The sequence below is a fragment of the Triturus cristatus genome, chromosome 7 (genome assembly GCF_964204655.1).
Source record: "Triturus cristatus chromosome 7, aTriCri1.1, whole genome shotgun sequence".
NCBI classification, from domain to species: Eukaryota; Metazoa; Chordata; class Amphibia; order Caudata; family Salamandridae; genus Triturus; species Triturus cristatus.
The window spans coordinates 952,370,448-952,382,880 of record NC_140590.1 but is presented as its reverse complement, the minus strand read 5'-3'; positions in this window follow the sequence as shown (position 1 = coordinate 952,382,880).

The window sequence follows — 12,433 nt, the reverse complement described above, 5'->3', positions numbered from 1 at the left end:
TCCCTTTTAGTTGTAATGGTTGGGTAAAAAAATTGGGTTATATGTGGACGATCTTATAATCTACACTAGCAATCTAGAAAAATCGCTTCCAGAGATATGGTCCACACTAGAGAGCTTTGGAAAGGTCTCCGGGTATAGTATTAACCAACAAAAAACTGAATTAATGAAATGGAATACTAATGTTAGGAGCATTTATACAAAGAAGGAAATTAGATATTTAGGCATTCAAATAGTCCAAAACATCGACAAAATTGCCTTGGTTAACTTTGAAAAAGTTACTAAAAAAATTAGATCACAGCTGCAATCATGGGGGGGCTCTCACTTTCACTATTAGGTAAAACAAACCTATTGAAAATTTCAATTTTGCCAAAGTACATCTTTTTATTTAATTCTATTCCACTAGATTTTCCAAAAGTGTGGTTTAAAAAGGTGCAGGGGCTCTTCTCAAGTTTTATTTGGGGAAATAAAAACCTGAGAATCGCACAAAAGAAACTTAGAAAGAAAAAAGCTTATGGTGGCATAGCAACCCCTGATTATTCTTATACTTTTGCGCTTTCCACCTAAAACATTTTCGACAATTATTATTAGAAAGCGAATTCTTTTCCCCACTCTATAAGGCCCTCACAGCAGATTTCTTTCAACAAGCAGGGTGTTTTCTCTTAAAATTAGGACGCCCAAAATATTTCAAGAAGGTTAAATTAAAGATGCGGGTCTCATCTATAAAGCTTTGGTCCCATGTTAGACGTCTCCTAAAGATACCATATTACAACGAGGTAGCACCTATCTGGGATTCCCCAGGGACACCAGAGTGTTTAGAAGATGTCCTTGCAACTCCCCTTCGTACCTGCGGTATCACTACCTGGGGGCAATTGATTTATGAAGCAAAATTGATTTATTGGCCCCACCTATCTGCGGTATGTGAGAACTCAGTCTCAAAGTTCAAATATTATCAGTTGAGTAGCTGGGTAAGATCTGCAGGCAAGGACTTACAAGGGAACTCGGGACTAGCATCGAAGATCTGCTTCTATAAAACAAAGCCTAAAGAAGTATCAGAGTGGTACTGGCTACTAGCCCAAAATGGAGAAGACATGCAGGCCTCATTTAATGAGATTTGGAAGAAGGACCTGCGGGACGAAGACCTCGAAAGGATTGGGAAAGTATCTATGTCTTTTTTATGGTCTTATGTAAACGATGCTTAAAAAAAACACCTCTTCACAGTTCACAAAGCTTACTGGACACCCCAGAAACTATCGAAACTGGGAAGTCAAGAAATTAAGAAGTGTCCAAAATGCGTAGAAGAAAAAGCAAATGGGGTGCACATGTTTTGGAGTTGCCAGGTAATACATTCGTTTTGGCAGAAAGTAGGTAAGACTATTTCAAATATTATGGGGTTGGAAATAAAATGAACAACGGTGGCTATAATATTTGGGATACTTCCGAGGGATTTAACTGGGGGTTTTTTAACAAAAAAACATAGAGCACTGTTCTTCACTCTAGTACTGCTGGCTCGGAGACAGCTATGCATTAAGTGGATTTCAGCGAGCTCTCCAACAGAAGAATAGTGGATATATTCTATTCAGAGGGTATTGAAGTTGGATCAAGCTGGCACAAATTGGGAAAAAAACATCTTTTGAGAAATTTGGGATAAGTGGGTGGAGAGAAGTTCTTCGGTATAGATTTAAAAACTCTGGCCAGGAGTTTAACATAACTTAAGGAAATGCATTAAAATTTGCTGATATTTAGATTTTGGGTTTCCCCTCTACACATATGTCGGTTATGTTGTGTAGTCCTATCTTCCATTGTTGTGCTCTCTGGTCCAATGATTATAAAATATGCTATAAATTGACCCCAATGGTTGGGGACGATATCAGAGTATTTCCATCCAAGAATCAAGATTGGGGTTGGTCCCATCACAGCGAAGCCGAAGGGGTGGTCTTCCGGAGTCCTAGGGCATTCCATCTCTCCGTAAGGAGTGACCGGAATCCCCCCGAAACATCTGGCTATTTGTGATGGGCGGAAAACTTCCATCCTTGAATTTAAAGCATATTTAAAGATAAATGAGGACAAAAAAAAATGAAAAAACACTTTTTATTCACTCAAGGTTCTGTTGTATACATTACCACCAAGTAGGTGGAGGTCATGTACAGCCTCTACAGCCCAAAACCTGTCAATTCTGGCCTGGGAAGCTCCTAATACATAAACTCAAGTCAGAGCCTTCCGTGGCCTGATTGGGTACTACAGGAGCTTGGTTAAAAGTTACGGTACAATAGTGGCATCTTTAACAGAGCTCACCTCTAAAAAGTAGCCCAGAAAAGTAATCTGTACTGACTAATGTCAAAAGGCCTTTGACGCGCTTAAGGAAGCTTTAGGCTCAGCACCTGTCAAGAAGGTTAAATGAAAGATGCTGGTCTCAGCTATAAAGCTTTGGTCCCATGTTAGACGTCTTCTAAAGATACCATATTACAACGAGGTAGCACCTATCTGGGATTCCCCAGGGACACCAGAGTGTTTAGAAGATGTCCTTGCAACTCCCTTCGTACCTGCGGTATCACTACATGGGGGCAAAGGAAGCTTTAGGCTCAGCACCTGTCCTAAAAGCACATAATTTTAGCAATGAGTTTGTTGTCCAAACTGATGCTTCAGAACATGGGATTGGGGCAGTACTGTCACAGCTGAATGATCAGGATCAACCAGTTCCTTTTATCAGCAGGCGACTCCTCCCCAGAGAGCAGCGTTGGAGTGCCATTGAGAGGGAAGCCTTTGCTGTGGTTTGGTCCCTGAAGAAGCAGAGATCCTACCTGTGTGGGACCCACCTCAGAGTTCAAACTGACCACAGGCCTCTCAGGAGGTTGATGCAGATGAAAAGCGAGGACCCCAAATTGGTACGGTGGTCCATTTCCCTACAGTGTATGGACTTTTCAGTGGAACACACACCTGGGACTGACCATGCCAATGCAGATGGCCTTTCAAGGTTCTACCATTTAGATGATTAGAACCACCAGGACAAGGGTTAGTTACTCATCAGCTTTCGTCTGGAGAGGGCCTTGTAAGGAAATGCCTCTTTTTGCATGTTCAACCGCACAATGTTAGTCTGATGCTGCTGGTTTTTCAACTCTGAGAGTGCACCGGGGATTGCTAACCAGCCCTCAGGGCTAGTGTTCCAACCCATTACGAAAGAGATGTTGATTTTGTTATCCCCAGATGGCATAGACTGACTTAGTTATAAGTTCGTAGTATATGGTACCCAGGGCTGGTCAGGCAGAGTGTCTTCCCAGGGCTGTAGCACTGATTGTGTCACATGAAGAGCAGTTTAAAACTGCTAGTTTGACTTTGCCATTTAAACTAATGGCAAAGCCCCCACTTCCCATAACAATATATGTAAGTCTCCTCTAAGGAAGGCCTACCGAGCCCCAAGTAGGACATATGCTTTAAATCTGTTCTGACAGCAACACTCCCAAATTATCCTTTTGCTTTGGAAACTTTAGCAGCGTTATTGGCTAGCCAAGAGTTACTGGCTGACCCATCAGCCCGGTTAACTTCTGAATGGGACTACTAAAATGGGTACTTCAAAGTATCAAATTAATTAAACCTGACTTGATTCCCAAGTCGAATTTAATGTCACTTTTATGGAAAAGCAACTTTTAGAAAGTTGCAACTCTGTAGCCTAGTTTGTCCAGTGGCATCACTCGGTCACTGGACACAAGACAGCCTTCTGCCCTCCTGGGGTGTAGTGTGAATGACTCTCAGGAACAATAGCAGCTTGCTACCAGGAGAGGTGTTGCCTCCCCATTAGAGGAAGCCACTAAGGGTGCTGGCCTAAAAGACTAGCCTCAAATGTGAAGCCACCTTTGGTGGGCAAATGACAATCACAATCTTTAAAGGTTGCCCTTTTGTTCACGCTGACAAGTTGGCAGCAGGAACAGAGAGGGGAGCCCAGTGCCCACACCTGCTTTCCTGTGGGCATGTAGGGCACCTTAGAGTAGGCTACCAAGCTGCTAACATCCAAGGAAGGATTCAGACATCTTGGGAGTCGGCACAATAGTGCACCCTGGGAATGCTAGATGCCACACGTTGCCAGCAGTTGTCATAGGGCAGGAAAGACAGTAATCTATGCACTGGTTACATCATGCCTCGACTATGGAAACTCCCTTTATCTGAGGGCACCAAAATATGTAATCAAAAAACTTCAGGTCATCCAGAATGCTGCAGTGAGGCTTCTGAATAAGGTCACAATACAGGAACCAGTGGGAAAGCATCTAAAATCTCTACACTGGCTCCTGATTGAGGGTAGAGTCAAATTCAAGGCATTTCGCCTAACACACAAAGCTATATACAACAAGGGCCCCAGTAAAATTAAAGACTTGGTGAGCTTATATGTCCCCAACAGAAGCCTTAGATCTTGCTCTGAATGGGTACTAAAAATGACCAGAATCAAAAGGGCCAGATGGCGTGGTAGATCCTTTGTACATCTGGCACCCAAGCTGTGGAATTCTCTTTCACGTGAACTCAGATTTCTGGAAACAGAATCAATTTTCCCAAAAAAGCTTAAGACCTGGCTTTTCCATCAGTACCATTTAACTCCCCGCTGGCTTTTGCACCGTATCTGACTTCTAGCGCTGGGAAGCCCTTGGGCAGCTACGCGCTCTATAAATAGTATAACATAGCACAACATAACACATAGGGCCAGAGGGATCCTGTTATCGCATTGGCTAGTGACCGTATCATCTCCCAGGGCACTTTCTGGACATAAATATGATACCCCTGGCACCCTAAACCTCAGATCACTACGGAAATGGAGAAAAGACCAAAGAAGGACTGCCCTGCTGACCCCTGGACTTGGCAAAGAGAGGCTGCACCATCTCCATGACTGCACCTGCCACATCTTGGGCTAGTAAAGATAGGACTGTGCCCGTGGCTCCCGGCTTGAGGAAAAGTCTCTCCTAAACCCCAGACCAAAGAAGTAACACCAAGGGTCAGTCAGCTGACCCCGTGGAAGCAACACCAGGGCCATCAAAGCTGAAGTAGCCCACCTCAGCAAGTCATTATCCACTTTTGGAGAATCACTGCTGACTGCCCTAGGCACCCCAAGAGACCAAACCCTTGATGGCGAAAGGTTTCAGCCGAGTGTGCCATACCGGAGAGTGTCATCTGAACCCAGATTGGTTGCCCAGAAGGGTCAACAGCCTCCGCTGGGATTGCTGTGGACGGAGATCGGTAGCCCAGCAGCAGATTACCTTCTACCGGCTCAAAGAGGACTTTCGAGGGACCCTCACCTTGTGGCCAAAGTCGCTCCAGCTGACCCGTGAACCAAGGAGTAACCGCAAGGACATCCCTGTCGACCACACAGCACCCGGAGATTTCTTGAGCATGCTCCATCTCCTGTATCCACTGCATCTTTGCAACTCAGTTAAAGTCTATGACAGTTGCGATGTGAAGTTCAGAACTGGACCGGAGAACACTTTGGTTACCAGTTAACAGTCCTAATTCTCTGTAGTGTCCCCCTTGACCTTCTCCCTGCTGAATTATGTCACCCTAGTCAGGCCGGAGTAGCCAAACACAACTCTTCCAAACTTTTCAAAGGTTTCCAAACATTTAGGTTACCAATGCTTGTTTGCAGTTGTCCTTAAAAGTTTCTTTGAAAATCTATATCTCCCGAACCCTATGGTGGATTCCATTCATCTTAGTCTCTAAAATGTCATAAAAATATAATCTATTTTCATAAATTCGTGTCGGATTTCTTTCATGTTGTGCGGCTTTCATATTTCATTGCTTGATGCTTATAAATGCTTTACACTAGTTCCTTTGTTTAAGCCTTGCTGCTCGAAGCCACAGCTACCCAGGGTTGAGCTAAAGGTTTTGCAAATGAGCCTGACTGGACCCAAGACAAGTTTTTGCAAGTGTATTATACAGTAAGGTCGCACAACCATACCATATAATACATCCAAATCCTCACAATGCATATATCTATGTTACCTTGACCCCTATTTATGCAGGTGTTGGCTCTATGTGGGGTTGTTGGTGCGCTTGGCAGTATGAATCTTCCACCTCAATATTTTACCAAACATTCCACTTTACCACAAGGACAGCACGCCCTCATGGGATCCTGCAAAAATGTATATGTTGGTCTCATGGTGAATAATTTTTAGAAAAATCAAACATTTTCAGAAAATCGTGATTTGTATTTGGTGCCTGCTTTCATGTACAAAATAGGGTCTATGACCAGGCCCTGAGCAAAACCCTACATGGGTTTTGGCCTCTGCTTCACTGATCCGCCAGAAAATTCAGGGTAGATTTACTAATATTTGGCGCATCGCAATGCAGCAAGACAACTTGTTGTGCTGAGTCAAATTGAGAGGGCAGGAATGTGCTATATTTACTTACATATGGCGCATTCCTGCTCGCTCTCTGCTCTGTCGCACCTGTGGCTGCCAAGTGCAAATGCAGGCACTCTTACGCCATGGTGCAAGGGTACCTGCGTTACAGGCAGAATTGTTTTTGTGTAAGAAGGGGCAACTTCTGCACAGAAACAGTCCTCAAAGGCATTTTCTCCTCTTTCTACATGTGCTGCAGAATGTCCTGCCCAATTGTGTCAGAAATTGGATCAATACTGTAACCTCTATCAAATTAAGACCAATAATCCAACCCACTGTTACCTACTTAAAAGACACAAAGGATGTTCTCAGACTCTTAGAACACAGATCATTCAACCCTAACACTGAACTCCTGATGGGCTTAAACATCAAGAGTCTGTACACCAGTCTTCCCCATGGAGAAAAATTAAATGTCACCAAAGACGTTCTGTTTGAAGTAGACTGGAAGTACCAAACCCCTCAAAATATAGTGATGGAATGCTGCAAATGGGCATTGAACAAAAACCTCTTCCAGTTTGAGGACACCCTCTACTTCCAGAAAGATGGGACCAGTATGTGGAGCACCTTTGCTCCAAGTATAGCAGGTCTATATGGACACTATCTAGCGAAACATAAGATCCTCATCCCTACCAACCTGTTCTTGATCCATATCCAAATATGGAAGCGGTACATAGACATCATCCTAATCATATAGACCGGCAATGTAGAAACAGCACGCCATTTCTTGACATGGTTTAACTGCCAAAATGAATTTCTGAAGTTTACCCATACTGTATCAAATAAGGAGTTGGTATTCCTAGACCTGAATATTATCTTGAGGAGGGAAAATTAAAAACAACGACACATATAAAGCCAACAGCAAAAAAGTGCCTACTGGTTCATGACAGCTTCCACCTGAAATATGTCAGGGAAAACCTCCCTTTCGGCCAATTCCTTAGACTCAGGAAAAACTGCTCCAAGTTAAAAGATTTCAAAGAACAGGCAGAGGGTTTACGCAGTAAACTCGTGGAGAGAAACTACCCTCATAAAATCATTGACAAAGCAATGAAAAGGGCCAGAAACAATAACAGATAAAGCCTCCTGGAAGCAAGACCAAGCAAACCAAGAGAGGAAAGACCGATTTGCATCACCACCTACAACATAGCGTCTAACAAGGTGAGCAAGATAGTTAACAGGCATTGGCGCATCCTGAACAGTGGATCCCTGAATTTCCCAGAACCAGTGTTTTCGCATAAACGAGGGAAGAGTTTCGAGAGACATGATGGTACATACCAGACCCCGCAGAAGTGAAAACTCGGACACACAACAAAGATTTTTCTCTCCCCTTACATGTCACCATCCATGCGGTAACTGCAGTGTCTGCCACCTGACCGCCACAAGTAGAAAACTAACATTCAACAACAATACTACCTGGGAACAAAGCAATTCACAAAGGGTTGTATATATGGTCACCTGTCCATGTCATCTCTACTACATAGGGATGACAAACTCATGACCAAAACACATATCTGTGAACATCGCAGAAATCTGAGATGCGACAGGGCCACAACAAAAATGTCTGCACACTATATTAAGAAAGGACATACGGTACAGGATCTCTGATTGACCGTCCTAGAACAAATCTCCAATGACTTACAGTTATTTGAAAAAGAACAACGTTGGGTTTTTCGATTAAGAACACATACTAACGAACTGAACGAGGGCATAAGCTGGAGCAAATTCTCGTGATCACACCCACAATGTACCATGCAAGTCTGCACCCCTTAATGAGAACTCAGGAAATACCATGGCCACGCCCCGTGCCCTAACTTCACTATACTCCAGTAACATAAATTTGGCAGCTACCGCAAGCATATGAAGAAAGATGATACTACACCAATTCATTTGGCTTGTGATACAGTCGGTAATGAGGTAGCTGTCACTCTCTTGGTTTTTGCAGCTAACCATTGCCTGACTTGAGTGTCATGTCTGTATCCCCCCACGATCTGGATTAGTATTTTTTAAACATCAATCATAAATTGTTTTATCTAAATAACTTATTTTTACCATTCTCCGTGCCTAGCCTAAGGTATCCAGATGTACCAGGCCCAGAAGAATCTTCTTGGTCTAGCACGAGTATTAACCTTTTTTAAATAAAAATATCTTTACCATCCTTCATGCCTAATCATAGCAAATTTAAGGTATAATGCCCAGAGGAATTGCCCCCTGTTTTCATAGCCTTTTCTTTTAATGGACTTTTCCCCATGGGAAGCCTTTTTCATTATCTTTTTTCACTATCTGGATATGGATTCCTTATTAAACAGATCTCCCCACAGCCCCGAAGTACAGGCGTGAACCGGCATGACTGGGCGCCATGCAACCAGGGAGTGGTGCCATTGGAGGGCGGCCATCTTGCACGAGTGAGCGGTCAAGCTTCCTCGCGCACGTGAACGCCGACGCTGAGCTGCCTGTCATTTAACAGGTCGGGCTTCACTCGAAGGGCTATCATCGGCGCCGCAGGCAGGCAAAGTGTGCAGGGCAAGAGCACAGCTTTGATAATGTGAGTACAGCATAGCCGGGACCCCTTAACAATGAACATTTCTGCCCTTTTTTGTCCTTCATTGGTCAGTTTCTTTAAAAATACTGAACGTAAAAGCCTTGCTTTACTTTTTTTTTTTTTCACAACAAATTTTATTTGGTTCTTCGTTGGATATATGGGCGAAAGCCGTACAATGACCTGTAGGAGGAAATGTCATAAGATCACAGCGAGTGCAACATTTTGACCAAAATCGAACACCTGCCCAACATGCAGGGGGTGAAACTCAAACCTGATTCAGACAATTCTAGATCTCAGGGAGTGCGTATTAGTTAAAAGGCTGTAAAACTCCATTGCCATCTTATACGGGATATTCAAAACAATATACATATAAAACAATATACATTAGAAAACAAGGCTCCATTCAGGGGTCGGTGGGTGGTAGGGGGGAGCTCGATTCCTCGATAGGACACCCAGCGGGTCCAGATTTTCCTATGTTTAGCAGGGAAACCTCGAGCAAGGAACACTGCCATTTTGGCCCCCATGCATCTGTCCATTTCAGTCTTCCATTTACCCAACGTTGGGGGAGAAGTCCCTATCCACAATTGTGCAATGTCGCGCTTGGCTATAGTGAGGGCTAAAAACAGTAAATGTTACTTACACACGTTTCCCCCTATATTGTCCATGCTATGTAAGAGGAAGAGTCTCGGGTCCATCGGGAGTCCCCAGGCGAGCACCTCCTGGAGGCAGGACCTAATTCTGCACCAAAAAGGCTGCAATACTGTGCAGCCCTAAACTGTGTGCAGAAAAGTCCCCTCGTCTCGCTCACACCGCAGACTTGCAGGAGATGGAATCACTCCTATCCGCCAGAGTCTAGTCCGCGTATAATAAGCCCTGTGTAGGTATTTAAACGGTATCAGGCGGTATCTAGTAGACACCGCCGCACCCCGCGGGCTGGCGATGGCTTCGGCCAAGTCTCCTGTTGCAGGGATTCTGCTTATGCGCAGAACTATGCGCAGGAACCCAGGCCCTCAGTGAATTGCGGTGTACCAAAAACTCACCTCAGAACCCAGAACCCCCTATCCGGCCAGCATCAGTGTCCCATTCGTTATCCGAGGTTTAGCTCGGCGGTCCCAATGTATAGACAACCCAGAACAAGCGACTTAGTATATTTCTCAGGAATGGTGGGAATCAGAAACACCTTTTCGTAATTATTCTCGTACCAGTCCACAACAGAATAAACAGAAGACACGGGAAAAGTTTAAAGAGTTTATTTTATAAACCTTGTGTCCTAATATGCAGCAGTTTGGCTAACATTAGCAGACAAACGATTAAAATCAAAACCATCAGCATAGTTACAATACCATAGAAAATGAAAGGAGCAATCATACTAAAATGACAGTGGCCCTAGGCCACCTTCCTTTCTCTAACACACTAATAGTATTATTAGACTAATAAAAGGTCTCAAGGCTTGAATGGGGAACCCCATACTGTATAGATCAGCTCAGAGAGTGCACATCACAGGATCAGCTATGCTCTGCTCCTAGGAATGCTCTTCTTCCGAATGTGTTGAAAACATGTAACACTGCAATATTAAAAGCATTCGACTTTCAGGTATTTGCAGCTGCGTGCATGTTATGGCTAAACTAGTGGGCCGATCAACTTGAACTCAACAACATGCACCGTCTAGCGATCCAGACTGTTTCTGTTACACTGTGTACAGACCAAGGTCGCTATTCACTGTTCAAGATGTTAACAACAGACAGTTCTCATGTGAAGCAAAGTCGAGTAAGCATTTCTCACTTCTAATAACATGTGACTACAGTGTCGTGTGCAAAAGCAGCAAAAGCAGCAAAAGCGGCAAGATGGCTTTCTAACATTTAACGCGGTTATGCTAACTTAGCGTTGTTCATAGGTAGATAACGATCATCACTACACCCCCCCATGATCGGACCACTAACCACTAGGGGCGCACTACCAAGAACGCAGAGTTCAAGTTCGATAGAACGGAACCAAGGGCATGAACTAGAAGTCCACATAAGGTAAGTGAAATAGTTCGAAATAAAAGGCAATGGAAAAAGTTAAAACGTAGAGAGAAAACTAAAAATCGATGAAAGACTGAGGACCGAAATGAAGTTCAAAAGTCAATCCATCAAAGTGTATGCACAATAACGTTGCTACTGCTTCCAAGAGGAAATCATTGGAACGTTCCGCAAAAGTATTTGCCATCCAGTTCAGGACGGGGAAAGAACAGTCATGTTCTTCAACCACCGGAGCCTCCAGCACCTGGCGAGGACAACCGGGGTACACCTCAAGATAACTGTACGTTAAGAAGTCAATCGCTGCTGCTCCGATGTCCCAATTACCAAGAACTCCATGCGCTGCAGCACAGGCCATAATCCTGACACCAGAACAGTCCGACTCGTGGTCCACTAAGGGGCTCATAAGTCGATCATAATCCGGATCAGGAGACACCGGGTTTGACAGACACAAATCCAGAGCCCATTGGAACAGACAATCTAGGCAATGAAAGACAGGCTGCACACAAGTAAAGTAGGCAAACCGGAAGGACAATCCATAGGCTACGCTCAGAGTTGCCAGTGGTAAGGCGCCATAGAAGTCAATTATATGGTTACGAAGATGGTGCAGCCGGGACATGTTGTTGTGCCATGCAAGTTGTGCATCCATAGCGCAAGGCACAGATCAACAATAGTATTCCAGCTACGAGGGCAAGAAGTAAAGGGAGATCTCCGAAGACACTGGAAAAAATAGAATGAAAAAAGGCCGGGATCACTCCAAAAATAGTCTGAAAAGAGGTCATGAGGCCGGAGCCCACGATTTAAAAATAATGAGCTATGCCACTTGTAGAAGAGGCATTAAAGATAGTCTGCATCAAGGTCCCAAAATGAAGTGGGAGATCAGTATTCAAAAGCGCTTGCACCTCAGTGCGCTTGTTAGCTACGTGAAGGACAAATGTTTCCCGGGATGAAGTCAGAGCGACTTCTTTTTGAGACAAAAGAGCCCTTATTCTTCTCATCTTATTGAACTCTGCTTTCAAGGTTGGAATCGAAGGCCATATGGAGACATCCAGCCGGCCATGCGGGGTGGGAAAAGGACGTTATTACAGCAAACTACCCTCTGTGATACAGTCACGATGTAGGGAATCCCACTAACATCCCACAGCAAGCTTCATTATTTAACACCAAATAACTACCGTTAGCAAGCAGCGTAAAAGATGGAGTAATAACTGGCACTGGAATCCCTTTCAGGACGCAAGCTAAATTAGGGGCATGGACGTTACAGGCACCATGCAATTGAATGTGCCTACACACAACAGAGTGATCCGGTGCGGAAGTGCACTCTTCACCTTTCAAGTAAACCTCCTTGCCGTCCCTCACACATCGTATGTGAAAGGGAGCGACCAGACCTCATGTAGGAAGGCAGTACCCAACTGTTCGTACCTGCCTAAAGCATAATGTTTCATGCATGAACTAAACTTAAACAAGGGAAACGGTAAAGTGATCAACCCATGTACTAGCCACACGGC